This window comes from Ursus americanus, chromosome 36 (assembly GCF_024610735.1).
Source record: "Ursus americanus isolate L20-20 chromosome 36, mUrsAme1.1.p, whole genome shotgun sequence".
NCBI lineage: Eukaryota > Metazoa > Chordata > Mammalia > Carnivora > Ursidae > Ursus > Ursus americanus.
The window spans coordinates 23,180,705-23,207,749 of NC_142162.1; the positions used below are offsets into that span (position 1 = coordinate 23,180,705).

The following is a 27,045-nucleotide window of genomic DNA, read 5'->3' on the forward strand; positions in this document are numbered from 1 at the left end:
GTATAATACCTGAAATCCTGTCCTCCCTCTTACCCTCCATGCCCTCTTCGCTATTCACTTGCTCCACCATTTTTTGCTTCTGCAGAGCAAACTGCAAGCCTCATTAAAATGAGATGCTCATAAACTAACATTATCGGGGCACCTGAGTGGCTCAGTCAGTTAAGTGTCGGCCTTCGGCTCAGGTTATGATCCCAGAGCCCTGGGATCAAGCCCTGCATCAGGCTCCCTGATCAGCAGGGAGTCGGCTTCTCCCTCTCCCTCTGCCCCTCACCCTGTTTGTGCTCTGTCTCTCTCTCTCTTAAGTAAATAAATAAAATCTTAAAAAAAAATAAAACAAATAAACTAACATAATCATCTCCACAGAAGTAAAAATAAGAAAACAACTAAGGGGGTGCTCTTGGAAGATGTTTTGGGAAGTTTTCAGTCTGGGGACTGCCTTTATCACTTCAGGAGGTTTTTAACAAATGTCTGATCAATTAATCTGAAATGCTAAATCTCTGTGATTATAATTGTTTGCTATTTATGTAATCAAAAGGAAAATCTTACAGGAACATGTTCACAGTGTTCCAAAGAGCTACCACCAAAAAATACAGCTGTTCTTACTCCAAATGCTTTCCTTCACTAACATTTTTCCAAGGAAATGAGAAGAATCAAAATTCAACCATCTGCTTTTTTCAAATAAGTTTAAACCCAGCAACATTTATTAAACATTTATTAGACACACAGCATTGGCCTAGTCAATACAGTGGATGTATAAGGGATAGGACTCAAAACACAGGCTTTGCTGATTGGTTTTCGAAGCTGTTCCCATCCCTTACTAGCTGTATTAGTTTCCCAGGATTGCTATAACACATGACCACAAACTGTGTGGCTTAAAACAACATAAATTATTTTCTCACAGCTCTGAAGGCCAGAAATCAAGGTGGTGGCTGGGTTGGTTGCTTCTGGAGGCTGAGGGGAAATCCATTCCTTGCCTTTCTCCTAGCTTCTGGTGGTGGCCAGCAAATCTTTGATGTCACTTGTTCTGTGGATGTGTCACTCCAATCTCTGCCTCTATCTTCGTAGGGCCATCTCTGTGTGTGTCACAAATCTTCCTCTCCTTTCTTCCATGAGGAGACCTATCATTGGATTTAGGGCCCACCCTAAATCCAGGATAATCTCATCTCAAGATCCTTACTTTAATGACATCTGCAAAGACCCTATTTCTAAATAAGGTTACATTCACAAGTACTGGGGATTAGGACTTGGACATGTCTTCTGAGGACCACTATTCAACCTTCTATACCAGCTGTGTGACCTTGGACAAGTTATATAAACTTTAAGAGTAAATTCTCTTGTCATTAAGGTGAGAATACTCATAATAACACTGTAAAATTATAATCAAGATTACATAAGGTAATGTTTATGAAGTGCTAGGTATATTGCTTGGTTCATAGTGGAAACTCAGTCATTATTAGTTGCCGAAGTTACAAGTAGGGCCATTATTTCACTATTAAGCACCCTGTGAGATTCAAAAGTGATGAGGCACAAATCCTTCTCCCAAGAGTCTTATATTCCAGGAAAGGATGGATCACATTGATTCCAGACCCGGCTCTGACTTCTGTAAGTCACAAAGTCCTCGATATTATTAAACACATGGTTGCCTCCGCCCTCTGAGATTACAGGGAATAGATGACAGATTGATCCCTTAGGTGTTGATACAAAGACTGGCCTTTTTCCTTTCCGAATCAGCATGGTCTCCTCTCCTATCGTCTAGAACCTCCCAAGGGAACAGCAAGTAACAAAGATGCTGTTCTGGGATTTCTGAGACAGTGCTCATTCTGAAGTGTTCTACACTGACGAACGAAGCATCACTTAAAAGCCCTGGTCAGAAAGGCCACCTGTGTGACATTCTGCAGAGACAGCAGCAGGCAAACACTTTCCATGAATCTTCCCTCCTCACTGTGGTTTCTATCACTCTTCCATACTTGGGCACAAGAAAATGCATGAAGGTACAGTCAAAAAACTATATGCATAATTTATTCTTCCCATAATGTCGGCCACCACCAGTGGAGTCGGCATTGTCACAAAATGAGAAGGAATGTCAAAGGAATCAATTAGCAACAAATGGAATATTAACGAATAGAATATCCATCAAAGTAATGGGTTAGGCATACAGAAACACACACACACACACACGCAAATGAGAAGAATGGAGTACAACAAAAAATTCTCACAATTCCATGGTTTTCAGTCACTTAAAAAAAAACAAACCTGTAATTATTCTCAGTTGGATTTCCCTCTTAGTCTTATAGTTTGTTCATTTATCTATGGGACACAAATACCTAACAGAAAAGTACAAGTTTCACGCAAATCATTTAATTAGATATACACCCCCAAATAACTGGTTGGTACAAGAGTCCCAAATTTTCATTCCATTTACTATGTAGTTTCATATATTTAGTTAAAATAGTCAAACAGATTTGTATATAGACCTGATCTTTAACACACATATGTTAGTTCGTTTCGTTTCAAACCTTTGAGGATTAATTTAAATGAACCCTAGAGAAAAGGGTAACAACCACAGCTTAACAAAAAAAGGAATTCAAACTGGGTGGAGAGAAAGGTTTTTGTTCATTTAATTCTTAAACAATAACAAAAGCATAATAAAACAACAATAACAAAAATATAAGAAGATTATGCTGACGCACTGTGAGTTTTTAAAAATTTTAAAGTAAAAGATCTTAGGAGGAAAAGAAAAGAAGTATTTTAATGCCTAAGATCCAAGGATGTGAAGAGAAGAGCATAAACCATTTCTTTGTTTGGATTTAGCTACACATTTTTTTGGGTGAAGTCTGCTCTATTTGGAGCTGACAGGGTGAATGAGAGGGCCTACTGGTCTGGTGGTTACATGATCCTATGCAAAATGCAGATGGCAAGAGAAATCATTCCCCATATGCCCTGACTTGGATCATCCCCTGTTCTCGCTACAGAAAGGGATTATTCTATCCAACTCTGTGGTCAGTGGTAAAACTATTTGTTGAACTATCCCAAAGTACAGAGCCTGGCCTATTGATGAATTGATGACTCAAGGGGTTAATTAAATGATTTGGTGTTTTCTTCCCAGGGAAAAAAAAAATTAATGCTCAATTCAGATGGTCCCATTATGGAAACTGAAATCTAAGATGGTAAGAGAGTGAGTGACTCCAATCCTGGAGTGACAGAATCATGAAATACAAGAGGAAATAATATTCTGGGGTCCAACTACACAGCCAGAAATGGACTTGTCACAACTTATATGTGTGAGGCCAAGCTTTGCCCTGGTGCTTAAGAAGAAAGAAAACCTTGGCTCTATGTTCCCTTTTGGAAAGTCACCCCAGCTCCACAGACATATTTGTCTACTCCTAAATCTTCTTGCAGAAAATAAAGCCGAAAAGGATCACTGCATTGATTTCTAATTCAATGCTATATGCATACCCAGGACCAACCAAAGTTATATGCAGCATTTAAAACATTCAAAAACCAACACTATGCCATTTAACATGCTTTTTCAAGGTGTCGGCCTTTTGGAAATCTTAGGGAATGTTATTATGAGAATCAAAATCAGAAACATATGTAGCATCCACCTTTTTTTACCAGACTCGGAAGATTCTCAGAATCTTTGAAGAGCAGTCGCAGAGAAGATACTGCAGTGGCACGCACAATGAAGTGGCTCTGCTCCCTTGTGGGGCTGGGGTCTGTGAGAAGGGCAGATCATCGATGATCGAGGCACAGACTTTTTTCTATCTCTCTCATCACACTCAAACAACTTGCTAGGTTTGGAGCTCAGAGTACAAACGTCAATTACGTCCTCCATGAAATACTGCCATTAGGAGCACTCCATGCGTCCACTTGGAACTTTCAGAAGATCACAGGCTTGCCACGGCTCCCCTTATTATCCTGAAAAGTGTAACGTCTTAGGAGGTCCAAAGTCTAGGCCACTGTGTATCAGTCTATTTCTCATGCCCATTCTCACCAGAGTCCTTTGACCTTTCCCTCATTGCTTCCAAGAAGTGTAGAGTTACAGAAAATTATTCCTTTGGGAACTCTGGAAAATTAAGGGAAAAAATAATTAGAAGTTAAATGAACTTAGAGAATATCCTTAGAAAGGATGAAAGACATGAAATACTTCACTAACCAGGGATTTAAACCTCTCCAGGGATCAGTGAATCCCCACATGAAATCTAAATCCAAGGCTACTTGACAATTCCATTTTTTAAATGTGATGATAGTTTACATGTTTGTCCACACCAAACATACGCCTTTTCACTTCAAGGACTTTTTGGAAGAGAGGAGTGACACAAAATGCAACATGGACAAGGAAAGAAAATTGCTTTGGACATTGCACTTTGGACATCCAAACCCAGGAGATGCCAGGCTCTGACACTCCATATTTCTTTCTTTGATCTGACTCTTCAAACACAATCCATGTCCTGGCAAATTTCCCTAGTGTCCCTGGTAAGCTTCAAAGCAAACCACTGGTTGGCCCCAGTACCTCTACATTGGCTTTCCCCCATTGTTTTTATGTATGAAAAGAAAGGAAAGAAGAAAAGAAAACTCAGTGGGCATTTCACATGTGTTTTTCATATTGTCCCTTAATCATTCAGTTTGAAAGTAAATGGAAGAGGAATGAGTAGTTGAAGTACTTCGGTTGGGGTAAGAGCTTCAGACTCGTAGAAGCCAACGTGAATGTGTAGAGCATTTAATACACTTCTGGAACATCTGCAGGGCAGCTGTCTTATGTAGACCAGGTTCACAATAACCTTTCATTACATGTCACCACAGAATGAGAAACAGACATGTGGGTGTGAGTGGTGTGTGTGTGTGTGTGTGTGTGTGCACGCACGCGCGTGTGTGTAATTTGTAGGAAATCTAACTGATGTGGTTTAAATTGAAAACAATGACAGATAATTTGAACCTGTTTTAAAAATACGATTATGAACACTCCCCAGGGATATGCTGAGTAATTATTTAATTAATGACTCAGGAATGTTGTTTTTCTCTTATACGCTGAAAAACAGAAACTCAGTCAATTGTCTTCAAGGCAACATAAAACAACTACATGATTCAAATATCCAACCAAGCTGGAAAAGCTTGGCTTACCAGAAAGATGAGCCTTTCTGCATGCCTGCTCATGGTCCCATGGAACATCTCCACAACTCTTCTCTCCCTCAGTCTTGTTCTCCCTGTGGGCAAAGGCTCTCCACCCAAGAGCATATCTTGTGCTTTCATTCCTAGGTTCCAGCTGGTAGCCATTGAACTTGGTTACTTCTCCTGGTTCTCTCTTGCTGATCACGTGGCAAAGACAGTGCCCCATACACCCACCCTCTGTTTTAGAATGATCAGAACCTTTTTCTGACTGTGTTCTGTGGACATCTTCTATGAGAGTTAATTCTCATTCTATGGGAAGAGAATTTCATAGTCTGATAAGTGTGGGAAATACCAAATTCAACAAGATTCCTTATTATAGGACTTCTCAAAACCTTTAATTTGCCAGAGTGTATTATGCATCCAGGAGGGATAAAGCAGGTTTGATCCAGTTGGATCTTCCCCTGGGGTTCAGACAACACTTTTAAAACTCATAAAATTATCTTGTGTTTACTTTGCCTACCACTCAAAATATTTGAAAGTTTGAGTCAGCCCTCCATAAGGATAGGGCAGTGAATTTTATTCACCTCTATCAAGCAACCTTCAACCTCTACTTAAAGGACACTATGGAAAAAATGAGAGGAAAACAGTTCGCCTACTTTTGAGGAATCTGAAATATTAATACCCAACCTATTTCTGAAAATTTGCAATTCATTGCTGTTTTGTTCATGATGAGTTTTTTCAAAATTCTTTTTCTTTTTCTTTCTTTCATTTTTTATTCAACTGCTATCACTTGCTGTTATTAAAAAGTAAGAAAAATGTCTTCTGAAGGCTTCCCATTATCAGCTATGTCAAGAATGGCAGGGCATACCTAAGCAGTGTCACCAAAATAAAAAGGAAAGTTACAAATCTACTAAATACCTAGACTGTGAGTCAATCGGGATCTGAGTGCCTTGAGTTGAACCAAGCAGGGCTGGAAATGACTAAAATAAGGGACATCCAGGCTACTGATAGTAAATTATAGCTGGAAATGAAATTAAACTCTTAAATTTAAGGTTTTTAAAATTTGTTTTGGTGTGTGTGTGTGTGTGTGTGTGTGTGTGTGTTATTGTGTAAAGGGCAAAGGTTTGGAGGTAAGGTTTTCAATGGATAAAGATCCAAACAAGCTGGAAAATTTTAGTAAAATAAATGGTGAGTGGAAAGTGCATCCAGATGGAAAAATAGAAAATTAAAATTAAATTTAAAAACAACCTAAGGGATCCAAAGGTCTGCAAAAGGAATATTCTATGACTGGAGAACATGTTTAAGACATACGTAACTTCATCACTATGCAGATTGTACAATATTTCTTATGCAGCCCAATAAATGTGCCCAAAGATAGCATTTTAAGCTACACAGAAAATACCAAAGCCCAGACGTATTTCAATGCCAGTCCCTGGGCAGGCTGGCCTATGGCAAGATATTCTGGAATACCTGGTTGGCTGGCAGACTTTCCTTGACTGCATGCAGCATTTTGAGTCCAAACAAGCATTTATTTCAGCCTTTCTGACCCTTTCATATGGTAAAGAAGCAATCAAAGAATACTGGCTTTATTTTTTGAAGCATTGGTTTTGATAGACCTCAAAGGAAATGGGGGGGAGGGGGGGGATGGGAGGAGGGAAGGGGAGTAATGTGTTTCACAGCTTCAAATGAAACCATTGGAAAAATGTCCAGAAAGCAATTCAAAGTGAAAATATTTGCTTTCTGGCTAAACAGCCAGTAGCTTTTTATTGCAAAATGGAAATAAACAGTGACGCTCATTTATACCAAAAAAGGACAATCTACAAATAACCCAAATCCCAAAATAAAGGTATTGCCCAACAGACTAGGACATGATTCACTAAGGACTTAACTTCAGTTTCCTCAATGGTTATAGCACATAGATTGGCGTGGGCTGGGGTTGTGATTAACAAAAAGTCTCAAATATTTGGAGTCTACACCCTAGAAGGCCATGGCCAGTATGTTCTGTGCCTTTCACTTTGTTTATTGGACAGACACTCTCTCTCCGTTATGGTACTCTGGTACGCCAAAACCATGTCCAGGCCATATGCACTGACAATAACAGCAGAAAGGCACACTGAAATTACCTTAAAAGAGAGATGTTCCTATGAAACTATTCTATTTAATGGCCAATTCTTACCAAAAAGAGAGAGTGAAAAATAAATACAAAGTTGATAAGGCTTACAATGAGGAGACAGGAGTTGACCAAGAGAAAGATAGGAATAATAACAGCATTCACCCATTCATTCATTTGCTAATGTGTTGAATACCTACTGCACTGGGCACTGCAGATATAAAAAGAAGTAAAAGGTGATTAGCTGGTGAGGAAGACAGGGGTCAACAGACAGATCACTGAAGATGCTCATGTGTAAACACTGGTATCTTACATTCAAATACTAATTTAAAGGTTTCAGAGCGTTTCGGCCACATTATCTCACTTGGTCCTCATAACATCCTTTAGATTAGAAATTGGGCAGGCAATACATGAAAATGCAAAGTCAGAAAGGTTGAGTTTCTTTCCAATCTTCTGCGAGTGAGATTTGAGCTCTGGTCTTTTGTGACACCCTCTGTCTATATAGAAAACAAAAAGTAGGTAAGAAGTCTCTTCAGGTTTAAACAGTCCAACAATAGCTGTCTTCCTAGATCCCATTCTCTGTAAGTTCCCTCTTGTCCATAAAGCTAAGCCATGGTGAGTGGAATGATCCCAGGCTATCTTAACTATACATTAGATGAAAAACTTTCTCAGAGCAAGCATATCCCCGTGACCATTAGTCACAGTGACTAGAAGTAAAAACCCCACGAAGAATTTGGAAACCTAAATCTCAAACACTGCCTACCAATCCATCCGCTGAAGTCATATTTACTAAGATGCTATTATGTTCCAGGTGCTCTTCCAGGCACAAGGGCTACGAGGCGATGCAGACAGTCAAGCTGTCTATTTCCACAAGGAGGAAACAATAAGACGACAAATGAGTGAGGTAATTGCAGTAACTGAAAGTGCTTTGAAAAACAATGTAATGAAGGGATATGATGAAAAGTGGGGAGGGGGAGGGCAGGATGTCAGATCAGATGTTGAGGGAAGGCCCTCACTGAGAAAGTGACATTTGAACTGAGATACGAAGCTTCCAGCATAGAATCTGGGGCAGAGCACTTTGGCCAGAAGAAGCAGCAAGGGCAGAGGCTTGGGGTGGGACTGAGTGTAAAGTACGGCCTGGCAAACAAGGGGTAGCTGGTTCAAGAGGAGGTTAGAGGTCAGCTCTGGTAGGGTCCTGACGACTGGGGTAAAAAGATGGGATTTTTTTTTTTAATGCAGTGGGAGGGGCGCCTGGGTGGCTGAGTCATTAAGCGTGATCCCAGGGTCCTGCTCCGCTGGGAGCCTGCTTCTTCCTCTCCCACTCCCCCTGCTTGTGTTCCCTCTCTCGCTGGCTGTCTCTCTCTGTCAAATAAATAAATAAAATCTTTAAAAAAAAATAAATGCAATGGGAATGCACTAGAGAATTTTAGTTAGGGGAATAAAGTCATCTGATTTCAGCAAGCTGATAAATGCAATGAATCCCAGAACCTCCAAATATAGGAAAAGATGCTCTTCAGGAAACAGCTGGCTTAGTGTCTGCCTGAGAAATGGAAATGTGTCTGAAAAACTTGCACAAAGTGGGACGTTCACAGGTGCCACTCTGATTGCAGAGCCTTGCTACTGACGTGTGGATCCTGGAGGTTTACAGCGTGGTCCTTGTGTAAAAGACTTCAGGCAACAGCGAAGAGCGAGGCCGGGGGTAGCCAGCCTGGGCTCCGTGCGGCAGGTATTGCGGCCCCAGTCACAGAGGCAAGCTTAGGAAGCTGAGTTAACACCCAGCAGGTGCATCCAGGCATTGTGACTGGGCTCGCTTCTCCCATGTCGTCTCCCAGGAAACAGACTCGGTGACCCGGTCCTTTTCTCCGTTTCTAATTTCCGCCATCAATGGCCAGTGATTATCTAAATGGGATTTCTCAAGTATGTCTTCAGTGCATTGAGGATGAAATAGCAAGGATAAAGCATTTTTGAAGCATGAACTACCTTCCGTATAATAATCAACTATCTCAGTCATTCAGCGTGTCATCTGTTACCCATAAGCAGTTCCATATGCATCGGTTTGTATTTGAGACACAAGACTGTTGAGCCGTAGCACCCATTTGGTAACAGCGGGCACGTGTTTTAAACATGCTTCATGTTATTGCCCTATAATGTCTTGCCACAGAGCATTCTTTTCTAAGAGTACAATGCTCTTTGTGAATACCACCTCATTAATCCTGGGAGAGGCAGAGACAATCACTCTCCCCACATTTTACCAATAAGAAAACAGAACCACTGAGACATTCAGAGTGAGCCAAGACGATATGCAACTACTTAACAGCAGGATGGTGGATGAATTCTTGGTTCTGGCCGAGCCGGTGACTTTACATCCTGCCCCACCCACCCTAGACCAACATGTGAAGCACTAACAGATTAACCACCTAATATCCATCCTTAAACTTTATATCCTGGAGCCTTGCAACCCTCCAGAATCTGTTCAGGGCACTGCCGTTACAGAAGCTACTTTCTTTTTCAGGCAGGTGTCATGCCTTTGAGGCTCGAGCTCCAGCTTCCAACCACACTCGCAAACAATAGGCTCAGTCATGGAGGCTCTGAATTCAAGGTTATGGACTCTTGTCAGCATTTTTGTGGCTGTCTTGGACACTCACAGGGCTCTGGATGGACCAGGCATGTTGACTTAGCATAAGTCTCAGCTTTTAAACTATTCAAAACAGCCCCGTAAAACTTAGCACTGGCCCATGACTTGGGTTGTTGTAATTAATGTTGGGTTTTTAATAAGTTCTGTTTGTTGGTATTTTGCAATTCTAGAATTCCGTACTTTATGTTTCAAAATGAAGTTAAATTTTAAGAGATTCTTTCCAGTCTTGAATATCTTAAATATTACTGTTGCTGCCCATGGTGCCAAAGTTTTAGTATGACTTTTTTCAGGTTTTGATCTCAGGATGACGGCTGTCTACTGCAGCTTGTGGAAAAGCAAAAGAAATGCATGCAGAAGACATCTGATCTGAAATTCTTTGGTGGGTTACTGTGAATCTGATATCTATGAGAAGCGAGCCACTTTCATACACATTCCAATTTTTTTTTCTCTCCATTTGGAGCATTACCGTATCTCTAATGTAACTTTTCCTTTTTTTTTCAGTAAGAGAAACAAGGAATTAGAAGTCCTATGACGGATAAAAGCAATGAAAACTAGTGAATTGGTCAAATCAATCTCCCTCTTATTCTTCTCTTGTCCTCAAGAAATTAATATCTGCAGCATTTCTCAGTCTACTCAACCATTGGGGCCTATGAACAGACAAAATAATTAATTAGTCCCTTATCACAGAAGTCCTCGTCACATTGTTCCAAAGCCACAGGCATATCCTTATTTGAATGTTTGTTATGGTATTAATCATTGAACTACAAAAGAACCACTTGATGCTAGTGCCTAAATTCTAGTGCCTTAATGCTGTGCACGAATGCTTGCAACTGTTCAACGTTTTGCATGTACGTTAGTCTTTAAAAATACTTAAGATAATCTAAAGCTAAAGAGAGAGTAGACAAGGTTGAGATGACCTTGATATATGACTTGTGCTTGCTTACAGCAAAATTGAAGCAATAAAATTGGACTCTATACCCAGGTCTTCTTTCTTCAAGAGTCTTCGAACTTGTTAGTCCCAGAATTACTAGCCGCCTGTCATGCTGCCTAGAACACTGAATGACCACAACCAATACGTGCTGACCTTCTCAGAAGTCTCTTCGGGGGAGGCCAGCTAACCGTGCTCAGGAAAAGGATTTACTTGAGGATGCAGGAATCCTCTCTCTCTCTCTCTTTACATTTTCCTCTTTCCATTCTACTTTCCACAAAACATTCAGGGTGTTCAGAGGGCTGAGTGTTAAAGGTGGTCCTGCTCAGGTCTATTTTATTCCCAGATAAAATAGGGGTTTCCCAAAAACATGATTCTACCAGATTCTTAATAACTCAAGAGTCATAAGAGTGGAACGAAATCTTATATCGACAATGTGTAATGAGTCTTAAAATGTAATATCCTGGGAAAAAGGAAATCTATGATTTAAAGTCAATCAAAAATGTAAATAGCGGATATTAGTGATAATGGGAATTAGGATCAGAAAACCTGGGGCTCACGTCTCAATTCTACCACTTTTTAAATATGTGAATCTGGACAGGTTATGTATCCTGAGTTTTAGGTTGTTTGCGAAAAATACAAAAGAGTTACCTTCACAGAAATTTTACAAGAATTAAAGAGAAGACGAGTTTCATGTACTAAACTAACCTAATCGATGTTGCCAAATGCAGTGATCAATTTATTTTCATCTACTTCATCTGCTAACAGCATTTGATCTCATTGGCTCCCTCCTCATTCTTGAAATACTTTCTTTGCTTGCCCTCCTGAAAACCAGTCTCTTGGGGTAGTGTTATTTCACTTCAGTTGGCTGATTCTTCTTAATCCTCTTTGCAGCTTCCATCTCATCTTTCTGGCATCTTAACTGTTGAGTGTTCCAGGGCTAAGGAGGAAGGATGCCCGGCACAAGTAGGTTTCCAGAGGATAAAGTCAAGCTCCTCAACCATTCAGAATGAACAATGGGTCAAAATCAGCTCAGATGCAGGCAGAAGAGCTGGCTGTCCTACGGAGAGGATGAGGCTCTGCCCATAGGTAGATGACTGCTGAGCTCCAAAGGTTAAAGTAGTGGGATGTGTCCATATGGTCTAAATTCGCTGGAATAATTCTCACTCAAGATAGTCTGACCCACGTGGATAAGTATCATAGATTTGACCTTCATTCAATTAGGAGGACTTAGATGCATGTTACTCCTCCAGCCCGGAACCAACAACAACGAAAACAACAACAACAAAATCTCAAAGATTTTCTCTTTCCAAAAGGGTTTATGTCAAATTTACAGACTCAAAATTGGGGAACTGAATTTGGAATTGGAGTGGTGGCCTGGGCAAGAGGGTAAAGGCTGTTCAGCCTGGGGACCCTGAACTAGATGATCCTTGAGGTACAGCAATAAAGCTTGGACATGCACGGAATGTGTGTTGGGCAGCAGAAATGGGAGGGCGGCAATACTGGTTTGGGTAGTAGGTTTCTTTTTTTTATATATAATAATATTTTTTTATTATATTATGTTAGTCACCATACAGTAGTACATCCCTAGTTTCTGATGTAAATTTCCATGATTCATTACTTGCATATAACACCCAGTGCCCCATGTAATACGTGCCCTCCTTACTACCCATCACCAGCCTATCCCAGTCCCCCACCCCCCTCCCCTCTGAAGCCCTCAGTTTGTAATGAAAACATATTAATTCTTCTGATATACGGTCCTTCTACTCTGTCTTCCAGGAAGAACTCAGGTCTACAAGTTTTAAAACATTCCCAGGAAGCTTTATCTCCATTTTTAAATTCCAGATAAATAAAGTGCAAGAGAGTAACAGGTCCAACAACAATAAATAAACCAATATTCCCCTTCGTTTTTGCCTGACACCTGAGTGTGATTTACACATGCTGTCTCCATTGATTCCCATCATAATAGGTATACATTAGTAAGATCCCCATTTTATCATTAAGAAATCAAGTTTCAGAGAATAGTTAAGTGACTTGCCCAAGGTTGCTTAGCAAGTGGTAGAACCATGATGCCAACAGGCAACCCGATTCCATGGCCCCCAGGCTTGCTTATACAATGCTGCTCTGTGTCCTCACTGGCTGAAGCAGAGCTGCGCTGTGATCCCTGACAGCCACTCTTGTCATTGCCATGATGATTAGTATGCTTCATTTAAATATATATGAAAACTGCAAAGGAACAGATACACTACTCTGTTAAAGGTGTGTCCATTATGATGCAGTCATCGGCCCTTTTAGTATTTTCATTGCCACAAATCACACATTATATAACTATTACCAAGCTCCTCCCACCAAAGCCTGTTAAAGACCTCGCATTTCATCACTAACCTGTCTCCAAGGATGTCTCCAACCATTTACACCTTGTTCTAGGGCTGCGTTTAACATCAGCAATTATAAGGAATGGATACCACTCAAACTGTCCTTAAATCTCTTTATAATGCAACCAAACAAAACATCAACTTGATTGAGAGCTCCAGGACATTGGTCGAGAGCTATTGCGACTTGTTTTTGAGCTTCAAAGATTAATAGCTGAAGTACTCACCATCGCAAGAGAACAAAAATACATACCAGCTGCTCAGCTTTGCCCAAGTCTATGGACTCAAGATGAAAAGAATTAGACCAAGTATTACAGTAATCAGGCCTCAAGCAAGCAAAAGCCTGGCTCAACATTGAGAAGATCCCACTGAAGGGATCTTGGTGATTAGACCTTTGGCATGGAAACATCTTGTAAGAGAGCAGTAGTAGGTCACCAGCTGGGAAATGGTGTTAACCTTTCTTTTTGCTAGGCTTGAATTTCACTGTTCATTCTTGCCTGTGAATTTGCTCCCCTTTCCACTAAGCATTTCTTGTTCTCTCCTCTCCATATTCAAAAATATGGACCTAATTTATCCTCCTCAAAGGCTTCTGCAAGTTAATATACACCACCCCCTAATATAACAGAACACACTCACACTCACATACACACACACACACACACACACACACAGAGGCACTCACAAACCTGTGCTTGCACTCAGATTTCATCTTGACTCGAGGCTCCTCCTACAGACAGAATGATATATTCTCAGAGTGAGAAGACACTATGAGAAGGTTATCTAAACCAATTATCAGCGGGAGAAACTAATTTGTCTGTGTTTGCACCCTTAAGTGTTCTTGCCGTGCTGCAGGTGTGTTGCACGTCCCCATGTCGGTATAAGCTCTCGGCTGATGAAGAATATTGCTTTCACTACTCTTATATTCCTGTCATCCTTATTTTGCACGACCTAGTAAGCATCCCGCACAAAATAAATATTTATTTTTTTTAAAAAAGATTTTTTATTTATTTGAGAGAGAGAGAGAGAGAGAACATGAGCAGCGGGAGGGGCAGAGGCAGAGGGAGAAGCAGACTCCCCACTGAGCGTGGAGCCCGACCCTAGGCTCAAACCCAGGACCCCAAGATCATAACCTGAGCCAAAGGTAGACACTTAACTGACGGAGCCACCCAGGTGCCCCCAAAATAAATATTTCTAACTATCTGTTGAGAAATGAAGAGAGAGATGACCACTCAAGACTCTGCTTGGTCTCACTCCCCTGTTCCCCTGTGCCCCCCAAAGCCTCTCCCTGTACTTCCACTCAGCCGTGCTTCTGCTTCCCAGAACCACAGCTCCAAGTCCATCTATGAGGAAGTTGGCATTAAAATGCACAGATGACAAGAGATCACACTGTTCCATGTTGGCCCAGATGCGTGGTAAGGCAGTAGAGGGCACTATGGATTCATGCCTATGGCATTCTCAAATAAACACACAGGAAAGAGGAAGTGGTTAAGTCTTCCACGTTTCTACTTTGTAGTGGGTGTCTTGTCCATTCCTATCACTGCCATGGTTCCCTCTTTAAATAGTCTCTCCACAGGTTCTTTTTTTTTTCCTACCTCAAAGCTTTTCAAAAGTTAATACTAATTATTGCAATTATTGCAAAAGATTCAATAAATCAGATATTATTTTAAAAACAATGGTCACAAAGCCAGAAGTCGGGGTGCAGTCCTTGGCCTCTAGATTTAATTGGCTACCAGGTCCCAAAGATTATATTCCCACATTCTCTCTCAGATTCATTGCTTCTTACTTGGGATGGGGACATACCCCCGAGCAAGAGTGCCCTGCTGAGGAAACTGATGAGGCTAACATCCAGGCAATCCCTGCTGGCCAGACCAGGCGCCCCTGCACCCGCCCACAGCAAGGGGTGCCTTTCTCTACTATGCAAAATGGTCCTGCACGGACCAGCATGGACCTGCTCTAACCACCCTGACTGTAACTGCCTTGTGCCCAGCTCAATTTTCACACTGACCACTATGATAGTCTCCTAACACCTCTGGGACTGATCTGAACTGAGGACCCACATGCACACACACACATTCATAACAGGACAAATTATATACAAATTTACAAATATATCATCACCAAAAGTCAAAGTAACAACATTAATTAAATGTAACCAGAATGCTCTTTCACTGAAATTGAACCTCTTCAGCTCTAACTAGGATACAGAACTAACATCTATGTTGTAGGATCTCTCTAGTTCGGTACCAAACATACCATAGGTTATGTGATGATTCAATACGCAACCATTTTTCCTCTATTAAAAGTTTCCTCAAAACTGTGAAATCACTTGGCCTTTATTAAATTTACCTCTGTTCCTGTCTTATGATGTGGCAACAGTTAGGATAATACTACCGAGAACCAAAAGGATCTTATGTTCAAATGTCTCCTTGGACTTAAAGAAATACCGTGATAGTACTTAGGTAATAAAATAATCCAGAATGTGCTCATATTTTTAAAATAAAAGCAAAAATCACAGAACGCAATTTTAAAAATAGAGCCCAAAGAGGACAAATGGACCATTGTCACTTCTGATTTTTCATATCAAATGACACCAAGTTAAATTCAACTCTGTCCTTAACAGATTTTAATATTAGCTGGCTACAAAAAAAAAACCCTCAAGTTTAGAAAACACTACTTCTCATACTACGGCTTCAGGTTCTCCCATCAGTATATAAGGTAGGGGATATACCTCAGTAGGAAATAAGTAACTATTCTTTTTCCCACTGGACAACATGTGCTATTAGAAAATATCAAATGTCATGTAAAAACTGGACAATCTTACTGCTATTGTTGGGATCCTCAAGTGAGCTCAGGAAACTACAGCCTTGGGGCTAAATCCATTCCTTGCCTTGTTTTGCTTCTTTTGTACCGCCAGAGAGCTAAGAAGAGTTTTCACATTATTTACAGACCGTAAAAAGGAAAAAATGAGGAATAAACTACAGAGGTGGTATTGTGGTTCACAAAGCCTAACATAGTTGCTATCCCGTGCTGCAGAGAGAAGAGTTTCCCACCACCCGAACTGGATGACACCCTCCAAAAAAAGATCGCTAATGAGACTGCATAGCACGAGTGATTCGGGATTTCTCCGTGAATTCGATGTTAAGAAGGAGTCATCAGAAAGAAGATGAACGGAGAAATGTCACCATCTGTGAAGGTTTCTTTTTCTGGACCTCTACATAGTAAGTGGTCATCAGTGAGGGTCTCATGTAGGGCACCTTGTGTCCGGTCAATCTAGCATGTGTAACTGGCCAGCATCTGATAGCACCAACGACTTGATTTTGCTCACAGCCTCCTTCCTTGAACTGCTTGCCTCCATCCAACTCAAACTGTACCACCCAAACCGTTCCGGAGGGCCAGTCCTACGATACCCTGACCGACCTTCCGTGGACAGTCAGATCTGCGGCTCAGTCCCACTTCTCTGGCTCTGATCTCAACTCCCATTTGCAATCGCTCTTGACTACGTGGCTTCAGAGCAAGCCATGCACACATGGCAGCACTGAGACCAGCCCATTCTTATGTGACAGTTCTTACACTCTACAACGCAGCTGGGGAGCCCCCGTACTTGCATGAAGCCTGGCCTCCTGTCACCCGGCAACTTGGAAATTGAATGCTCAACCGTGATGCCAGGCTAGGAAGCCAGGGAAACTGGCTCCGTCTGTACAGAATCTCACTTACTTTGTGTTTGGTTTTTGTTTCAGTTTGTCTCATTTATTTGATGGGAGACAGGTCTCTTTTTAGGTTGAAACTGAAAAAGATGATATTCGTTCGGGGAATGTATTCAGGAGCACTGGAGTTCTTTTTTTTTTTTTTTTTTTTTCTTTTACAGAGAGAGTGTGTGTGTGTGTATGTGTATGTGTGAGTGGGAGGGAGGGGTCGTGGGGGGTGGGCAGTGGGAGAGGGAGAGAGAGAATCTTAAGCAGGCTCCATGCCCAGCATGGAGCTCAGCACAGGGTTTGCTCCCACAACCCTGAGATCATGACATGAGCCGAAATTAAGAGGCCGACGCTTAACTGACTGAGCCACCCACGTGCCCCAGGAACACTGGAGATCTAAGGCAATCTGAGACAGCGTCTCTTAACTGAGAGCCAGGGACCCCCATCACAATGTTTCTCCGTATTTAGTCCAGCTCATTGAATCAGAATTCTCTTGGGTGCTTGTTAAAATTCAGAATCTTAGGGCCAACTCCTTAATATGTAATGAATCCAAATTTCTGAAAATGGAGTCCCAGTAATATTCTTATGTGTACTGAAGTTTCAGAGCCAATCCATGGCCTATGCAGGGCATCCAGGGGATTTTTTTTTTTTCCCACTGAAATTATTTGCAAAAATTCTCTGTGATGGTTCATATTGCATTTTTGTACAATGATCATATTACCCATAATAAAATTCTCAAAGCAGTTCATGGCTCAAAATGATTAAAAGGAAAAAAATCACCATTGGTTTTAAAAGGAAGTAGGGTTGATTTAGAATATCAAGCTGAAATTTCTCATAGACCCATTTCTTTAACAACTAACAAATCCTAGGACAATTGTTGTCCTTGATCATAGGCCAGGCAGCTCTTCTCAGATGCAGGCAGCTCAGAGCCCCCAACATTTCTATTTTACCCAGAAAAGCAGCTTCAGTGAATTTTCTTTGAGATCAGATTTCATCTGGGATGCACCTGGGTCTGACCTTACTGTTGTCTATTCTAAAATCATTTGCATTCAATGAAAGTTTGTCCACCTCTGGGAGCCACAGAGTTCCTCATAGGATACAACAGGCCCCATCAGCTTCAAACGCATAGAGGAAAGCACAGCTGGGAGGGAATGTGTTTGATAGTTCAGCTCTCATCCTCCGTAATCAGGCCACTCACTTTACCTCCTTGTTTCAGTTCCTCTTTAGTGAAAAGGAATTTTTTTTAAGGATTTTTTTTTTATTTGAGGGAGAGAGAGAGAGAGCACGAAAGTGTGCATGCAGGGAAGGAGGCTGCAGAGAAGAGGGACAGAAGAGAATCTTAAGCAGACTCCCCACTGAGCACAGAGCCCCACTGGGGGCTTGATCCCAAGACCCTGAGATCATGAACTAGGCCAAAAGCAAGAGGCAGACATCCAACCAACTGTACCACCCAAGTGCCCCAAGAATTTTTTTTTCTTTTTTAACATCTTGGGATTCTGTACCCAATTCCAGTATAGTGGGCTTTTTTCCACATCATTAAGCAATTCTTGGACACCAGCTGGGTGTCCTACAATTCAACTCAATTCTAACACTATCTACCTGGAGATAGCATCAGATCCCACAGGTTAAGGGCTCAGTCCCACAAGACTGCTCCCCCTCCCCCACTTCAGAGGCCAGTCACTAGCCTAAGCTGTTACCTGTGCTTCTGACCAAAAAGCTATAGATCAGAGGCTCCAACAACCTTCCTTGGGTTTGATTAATTTGCTAGAGTGGCTCACAGAACTCAAAGACAGTTTACTTACTACATCACAGGTTTATTAAAAAGGATATAACTCAGGAACAGTCAGAAGGAAGAGCTGCGTAGGGCAAGGGGGAAGGAAGAGCTTCCCCGCTCTCTCCAAGCACTCTGCTCTCCCTCCATCTCCACGTATTTAACAACCCAGAAGCTCTGGGAACCCCGTCCTTACGCATTTTTATGGAGGCTTCATTACACAGGCATGACTGGTTAAATCCTTAGCCACTGGTGATTGAACTCAATCTCTAGCCCCTTGCCCCCTCGCTGGAGGTGCGGTGGGGGTGGGAATGAAAGTTCCAACCCTCTAAACACACTCTTGGTTTCCCTGGCAACCGGCACCCATCCAGAGGAAGCCACTTCGTTAACATAACAATAGCACCTTTATCACTCTCCTCCCAGGAAAACTCCAGGGGGTTTAGGAGCTCTGTGCCTGGAACCTGGAGGAAGGCCACATATGTATCTCTTTTTTTAAGTCACTATAACACACTTCCTTACTCTACTTACCTCCCAAAGTTTAACAAAAATGACAATATGAAAGTGAGAAAGGTAGAGACTGTTAATGGCTACCTAACTCGTTAATTTTATTAAGGAAGATGGCAAGGCTCCAGAGCTAAAGGGACCTGTGAAAAAAGTTCTTAGCTTGATAAAACTGCAAGGACTGTCACTCACAGGATCTCATTGACCCTTCAAGACAAGATTCTCCAGGGAGAGACAGGCCAGCTGGTTTTAGTAGATTCTTTGGCTCTTACCAATCCTTTTCTACTTCACCAACCTGGCTTAAAAAGGAGTGATAAATATGAAATTTCTTTGGGAAAAAGGAAATTATAAATATAATGCACCACTAGTATGACTATCTCACCCATGATTCTGAATATGATTTTTGTTTGCAAATGGAAACAAAGAACCATTAGCCACATGGTGTAATAAACGGAACACCAGACTGGTAATCAGAACGGCCCTAGAGGTGCCCATTTCTCAACAGCAAAGGACGCTTCTGTAGGCCTGTCCTAAATGGAAATTGATTCAGTCATTCATGTTCGCAATTACCTAATCCAAGCAATTATGTAATCTTTTAAAACTTGATTTTTTCATAACCAACCTTCCTATCTACAAACTTGCCTCAGAGAGCCTTTATGATATTTGCTTGAGGTAATACCAAACTTTTTCCCAGTGGACTTCCACTGGGCAATGTCTATTGGTTGGAGAAGAATTGACGCTGAGGTGGCATATAAGACAGTCCAAAAATAATGAAATGCAGATAAACAAAATCTGACCTTACACATTCAAGAAAAACTTCTCACTCATTGAGAAGCTGAGAAGTTTACATTCCGGATTTAACATGTATGTCAAGGGAACCATCTCTTTAAAGTCAAACAATTCTGTTTTGAAGCCAAACGAAACTGAGAAAGGAAGAAAAGCCCTTGGCAAAATTCAAAATTCCAGCTACTCAAAATAAGATATTAACTTATTAGTCATGTGGGAAGCACTGAATATATTTGCTGCTATCACCTTCCCATAAAGCTTTTCCACAAGTTGAGACTGGGAAATGTACAGAAAAGAATAACAAAATAAGCATAGAGACTATTAGGCGTATAAACTCCATGAAGTTCTCAAACAGAGGATGTAGCAACATACTTCCCAAGCCAGTATGTGTCACTAGAGACAGGGAATATTAAAATGAAATGAATATTTGAGTGGTTGAAAGGGTCCACTGTATTTATTCTCCATGAGTATCCTTAAAAATCTATGGTTATTTTGAGATTGACTACCAGAAATCACTCCATTTCCCCATCCTCCTCCTCTTCACTGCTACCCAATGCCAGATCTTCTTAAAATATAGTTCATAAGACAAGTAAAATAAGGAAGACGTTCGAGAATTTGCATTCTTCTCCTCCCCCCTTCTGACATAACTGAGTTGAATATATCCTTATGAAAAGTCAAAACTAATAACAGATTTGTGTGGCTCGCAAATGTAATCCAAATCGAATCTATCCCTGAAAGCCAGCTAGTGAATTTACATAGGACGACCCGGTGTTTCATTACTTAAAACAGGAATACAGCAGCACACTGTGTTCTCAACCCTTCCAAAAATTCCAACCAATTTCCCCAAATATCACTAAAAACACTGTGCAATATCTACCTATAAATCACCAACTATCTTATTCTTTGACACTGACTATACTCCTTGGTGGGTATTTTTATGTGCCAGACCAACAGTACTGTACGGTTTTAGATAGTATTACATTCTTCTCCTACAATGCAAAGCATGTACTCTGATATGAAGAAACCATCACGCCACATAGTGAAGGTGAGCAATGAATATAGATAACATTAGCAAGAGGAGTTTTAAAAGCACAGCAGTTTTAAAAACAGCAAAGAGTTGCTGAGACAAGTTTGACTAAGAGGAGCTGCCTGATGGTAGGCAAAGGTGAGCAAGAACGAGCTGCTAAGAGAGACACACGGGCACTTGAGGTTTACCCACACCCGAGCACAAGGAACTGGGGACTTCCTTCTTCTCCAGGCACTCAAGTCTCCAGGAATGGTGGCTGGAGACCATTGTCTGAAGGTTTCGATGCAGTCATGCATGATCCCTTCTGACCGCTTACTACTGAAGGCTCTTTTCTGAGGCTCTCAGGCTCACTAGTTTCTTCACAGGTTTGTCCATCTCCTTTTAAAAGGACATATTATTTAATAATGTGGGAAGATTCGGGACGCCTGGGTGGCTCAGTCGGTTAAGTGTCTGCCTTCCGCTCAGGTCATGATCCCAGGTTGCTGGGATCCAGTCCTGCAATGGGCTCATGGCTCAGCAGGGAGCCTGCTTCTCCCTCTGCCTACTCTGCCTGCTGCTCCCCCTGCTTGTGCTCTCTCTCTCTCCCTCTCTCTCTGACAAATACATAAATAAAATCTTTAATAATGTGGGAAGATTGAAGGGGGCTCAGAAGTATAGTATTTCATGTGTTCACAAGCAGAGAAGAAATAAATAGCGGTAAAACCAATCAATAAAGGTTAAAAATAGGATAGTGGATAGACATGCACATGTGTAGATAATCAAAAGTAGGTTGCTATACACCCTAGGGGCAAAGAGTAACCCCGGAGACCTCCATGTGCTTTCTAGGCTAGTAAAGAGAACAGACCCTCAAACCAGAAGGACGACTCAGGCAGTTATATTTGATCCAGGAAGCCATAACCACAAATGATCTTACTGAGCCCTTAAAAACAACACAATAATGTAAGTAGTTATTATGGGCTGAATTGTGTCCTTTCACGATTCTTATGCTGAAGTTCTAATCCCCTACAGAATATGACTGTATTTGTTGATAGGGTCTTTAAAGGGGTAATTAAGGTGACATGGGGTCATTGGGTGAACTTTGATCCAATATGACTGGTGTCCTCATAAGAAGAGGAGTTTGGGACACAGACACAGAGAGATGTGACCATAGGAAGACGCAGCAATTAGGCAAACATCTGTAAACCAAGCAGAGAGGCCTCAGAAAACCCCAACCTGTCAACACTTTGATGTCGGACTTCGAGCATTCAGAACTAGGAGAAACTCATTTTCTGTTGTTGAAACCACCCAGTCTGTAGTAGTTTGTTATGGCGGCCCTAGCAGACAAATGCAGGAGGACAGTTAGTATTTCATCTATTTTAAATGTACAAATAGAAGAGATTCAGAAAAATTGAAAGATTTCTCCAAATTTATGTACTATTTTCAGTGCAAAATATAGGATCAGGAACCAGCCTGAACTCCCAGCCTGGTATTCTTTCCCCCACACCAGCATAAGGACACGTGGCCTCCTGTGGCAGCTCTACACATCGAATGCCTTGAAGAGTGGGTTCTGCTTTTATTTCGCAGGGTGAGAAATGTTGAGGCCTTTTTTTGTATATTTCAGTTCTGTGTCTGCAGTTTACCTCCGGCATCAAGGGGCCTCTCAACTTCTTAATATGATTCAGGGGCAAAAGTCTGAAGGATCGAAAAAAGAGGGGATTAAGGTTCCCTGTTACCTATAGCACTCCAGTGTTGTCAATGTTAATTTTAACTAGTGCCTCAATAGTATTTAAAAGAGTTTTAGGAAAGACTATTTTTAAATTTTATTGTGCTGAGTCTCCGCAGTTTTTACATCCCTTTCAGATTTGGGACAGCATGAAAGGAACGGCCAGATGCACCTTCTAGTCTTTTCTACCTGGAAAATCAATGATGGAAAGTCAGCAACAGAAACTGCAATCACGAGGGGCCTATGCGGTATAGCTGGTTAAAGCTTTGACTCTTGGTTTCAGCTCAGGTCTCATCTCAGGGTCAGGAGATTGAGCCCCATGTCAAGCTCTGTGCTCAGCTTGGAGTCTGCTTGAGTTTCTCTCTCCCTCTCTCTCTGTCCCTCACTCTCTCTCTCTCTCAAATAAATAAATAAATAAATAAACAAATAAATCTTAAAAAAAAATAAATAAATTGCCATCACGGTCACATATTATTCCTTCCTACTAAACCCGCAATGAGTATCCACTGCATGGAAGACGAAGTTCTCGCTCCCGAGCACCGGCACAGTGGGCCCGCACCATCTGGCTCTCACTGACTTTGTCATCTCCACCTATTCCCCGTACACCTCATGCTGTTCGTGACATTTGAGCATTCCCATTTCTCTGAAGATTCCGGACATGTTCTTCCCTCTGCCAGAAACGTGCCTTCATTATATTATGTGTCTGTCAGGGCCCTATATACCTTTTAAAATCCTACCTCTTGGTCACCTCTTGGTCTTCCCCAAATCTCCCCTCATCCAGCATAACTGACCCCCGTCTCAGCTAACCATACTGCTATTTTGAGGCTTATTCCTTTATCCTGGGTTTAATTTTTTATTTATATGGCTCAACCCACAATGCCGCCTCATGCAGACTATGATCTTTATGAAAGTGGGGACATAGCTTATTCATTTTTATATCCTCAACCCCAGCACAGAGTCTATGCTGGTTTTTTCCCCTAAATGCAGTGAATTTAATACCTCTTTTATTTGATTTTCAGTTCCTTTCATAATTGTTTTGGGAAGGAATACCAACTGGGTCCCCGACTGGGGACCTTCACACACTGGTTTAAAAAAAGCAGTCATTAATTGTACCTCGATAAGTCAGAACAGTGGAGAACCAAAGTCAATCCGAGAGCATCCAACTCATGCCTCACAGGATCTCGTTGCTCAGAGTGAAGAACCAGTTAACGTTGGTCAACTGGACCATAATAGGGAAAAGAAGAAACTCCTCCAGACACTAAATGTGGAGAGTGATGGCTAAGGCTAAACACTTGAACGTACATTATGTCAGATCACTAAGAATAGATACAGACAATTTCGTCTTCGGTGTTGACAGACTACAAAATGTAAACAAACACAGACCCCCCGGTTGCTAAGACAACCTCTGACCTATCTCTTTTAAGATCACGCCAGAGATACCCAAAACTTGAGGCAAGGAATTCAGCTGGGGACCAAAGCTAAGCCAGAAATTTGGCGCCATTTGAATTTATGAGTGAAAAATGCAATGCTTTCTCCAGAACATTCTTCTCATAGTTTGTGACATGGTTCCTTAGCTTATTTTTGGCTTCTGGGACACAAACTTAGGGAAGAGCTCACCAGGGGCTCAATCATAGATGGACACTAAGGAACATGCCTGCACATTTACTAACTTCCTGCCAAATCGGGATTCCCAGCACCAAAACCAGGGTTCCAGGTGACTCATTCATCTAAAATAGGGCTCTTGGGATTTCCCACAGGATCATAGAGCCCAGCACACCGGAGTTCGACGATCTACCCTGATAGCTGCCGGCTCTGACCCCAATACCTCCATGTGGAGAGCAGCAATCAGGCTGTTTCTGTGTCTCTCTCAGTGGAATCTACTCCTGTCTGTCCTCTCTCGTCTAGTCTTCAAGAAGATACCAGAAAGGCAGCTGCATTTGCCCTGGGAGGAAGACATACGCATAAATGTCATTCGATAGAAGAGCTGATTTAAGGAGTCCTGGGCTATATGCAAAAAGATAGCTGGAAGGTGAAGATGAGGATATCCAACGATCTGTAAACACAAACTACTGAAATTACAAAAAGTCACTGCAACCTGACCTGGTCTGTGGAGAGGAACAGAACGCTGCCTAAATGGAGAACAAGTAATGAGAAACCCCTTTCCCTAACCACAGACGAACCTTAAGCTTGCCTGTATCTTATGTAGGTCACCTCAGGGATACACAAAGCAGCTACTCCATACTGCCCGTGTCTGTAGCAGGGAACGGGTCTTTACTACTCTGAGAGCCTAATTTCCATCACAGTGGTGTTGGTAGAATCTGAATATACTCAGAAATTGTCCTAGAGAGAGAGAAAAGAAAATGTTTTTTGCATCTCTGATGACATGCCTTACTTCTTCGGAATGAGTTGTATCCGCTGCTTTAGAGCTTTAGACACTGTGCACTGCTCTCTCTTCCAGTTCAGCAGGGCCCCACTCCTTGTTCTGAGTTCGGGGGTTCATGCATTCCACTGCTACTACATAGGAACAGTACCTCTCAATCCATATTCTGGGGGGTGTCATTTACGACAAAGCATCAGACCCGTGTCCAGTGCCGTAGGAACACACGATGTGTGCTAGTTACTCGTGATGTGAACGTGACTATTAAACCCAGGAGACACCGTGTGTGTGTGTGTGTGTGTGTGTGTGTGTGTGTGTGTGACATTCTGAACATGCTGCAGTGCGTGTCTTAGACTAGGAAAAAGCTCTGGAGGCGAACTAGCTGTGTGGTCTTAGGCAAATTCCCTAACTTCTATACGTTTGCACTTCCTTATGCATGAAAGGGCAATAATACCATCTACTTTACAGGAATTGTGTAAAATTGAGGGACATTAAACGTAAAGTGTGGGGGAACTTAAGAGAAGCTCAAAAATCCATTTTATTTTTATTATGATTATCAAGTTGGAAAACAACTGTTTCACACACTGGCTTTTTTAACCAGTGTATCTCTTTAGAAACATCACAAGGAAACCTTTCCTGACCTCAGGTTCTCTCCCATTCCTTGAGGAATTATCTGATCAAAGGCTCAAGGGAATCCCTTTGTGAAGAGTAGAGGTGGGCTTCCAAGAGCAGGATGTCCCTGGGCCATTTACTGGTCAATAAGTGTTATATATAGTAAGGAAACTTTTCTCAGGAAGTAACAACCAAAGCCTGGGTCTAACAATACCTCTCCTTAAAAGGCAACAGTAAACTCTCACTGACTTCCAATTTAAATAAAACTGAGGGGCGCCTGGGTGGCACAGCGGTTAAGCGTCTGCCTTCGGCTCAGGGCGTGATCCCGGTGTTATGGGATCGAGCCCCACGTCAGGCTCCTCCACTCTGAGCCTGCTTCTTCCTCTCCCACTCCCCCTGCTTGTGTTCCCTCTCTCGCTGGCTGTCTCTATCTCTGTCGAATAAATAAATAAAATCTTTATAAAAAAAAAAAAGAGTCTGACTCTTGGGCTCAGCTTGGGCTATGATCTCAGGGTTGTGAGATCAAGCCCCATGTTGTCCTCGGCACTCAGTGGGGAGTCTGCCTGAGATTCTTTCCCCCTCCCTGTCCCTCCCTTTCTGCTTTTCCCCCCACTCATGCACATGCATTTACGCATTCCCTCTCTCAAATAAATACGTAAGTATTTAAAAAATAAAAAATAAAATAAAAGAGATGATATGTGTGTATTATTAGGGTTCTCTAGAGCAACAGAACTAATGAGATATGGACAGATACAAAGGAGGAGATTTATTATGGGAGTTGACTCATGTGATTACGGAGGCCAAGACATCTACAATACGTGGTCTGTAAGCTGGTGGACTAGGAAAGCCAGTGGTATAATTCAGTCTCTGTCTGAAGACCTGAGAACAAGGGGAATCAGATGCTATAACTCCTAGTCTGAAGCCGAAGGCCCAAGAACCAGGAGTTTCCATGTCCAAAGGCAGGAGAAGGTAGACGTCCCTGCTCAAAAAGAGAGAATTCACCCTTCCTCTGCTGTGTTGTCCTATTTGGGCCCTCAAAGGATTGGATGATGCCAGTCCACATTGGTGAGGGCGGATTTTCTTTACTCAGTCTCCTGACTCAAATGTTAATCTCTTCTAGAAACACCCTCACAGACAAGCCCATAAATAATGTTTTACCAGCTATCTGGATATCCCTTAGCCCAGTCAAGTTGGCACATAAACATTAACCTTCATGAGAGGGATACACTTAGCACCAAATGTTCAGTTGATATTGACTATGGTAATTGTTGTACAGCCATCTTTAGCCTCCAGTTCCAACAGTTCAGTTTGTCAGTTACAAATTCCCAGGTGCTGCCCTGGGTCTGAATGCAGATAAAGATCTCTTCTTTGGTCTCATTCTTAACATAGGCTCTTGCTAAAATGAATAGCTCTTAGTGAACGT

The 27,045-nt window shown here is 41.8% G+C and overlaps 1 long non-coding RNA gene across 2 annotated transcripts in view; it reads right to left on the bottom strand.

Moving 5' to 3' along the window:
* Positions 1-755: 755 nt before the first annotated feature.
* The window catches only part of LOC123804131 (uncharacterized), a 226,272-nt gene continuing 199,982 nt past the window's right edge, over positions 756-27,045 (bottom strand). For both annotated transcript variants that reach the window (XR_015723154.1, XR_015723155.1), the window contains one exon: positions 756-4,066. This is a non-coding gene — a long non-coding RNA (uncharacterized LOC123804131). The remainder of the gene's footprint in view (positions 4,067-27,045) is intronic.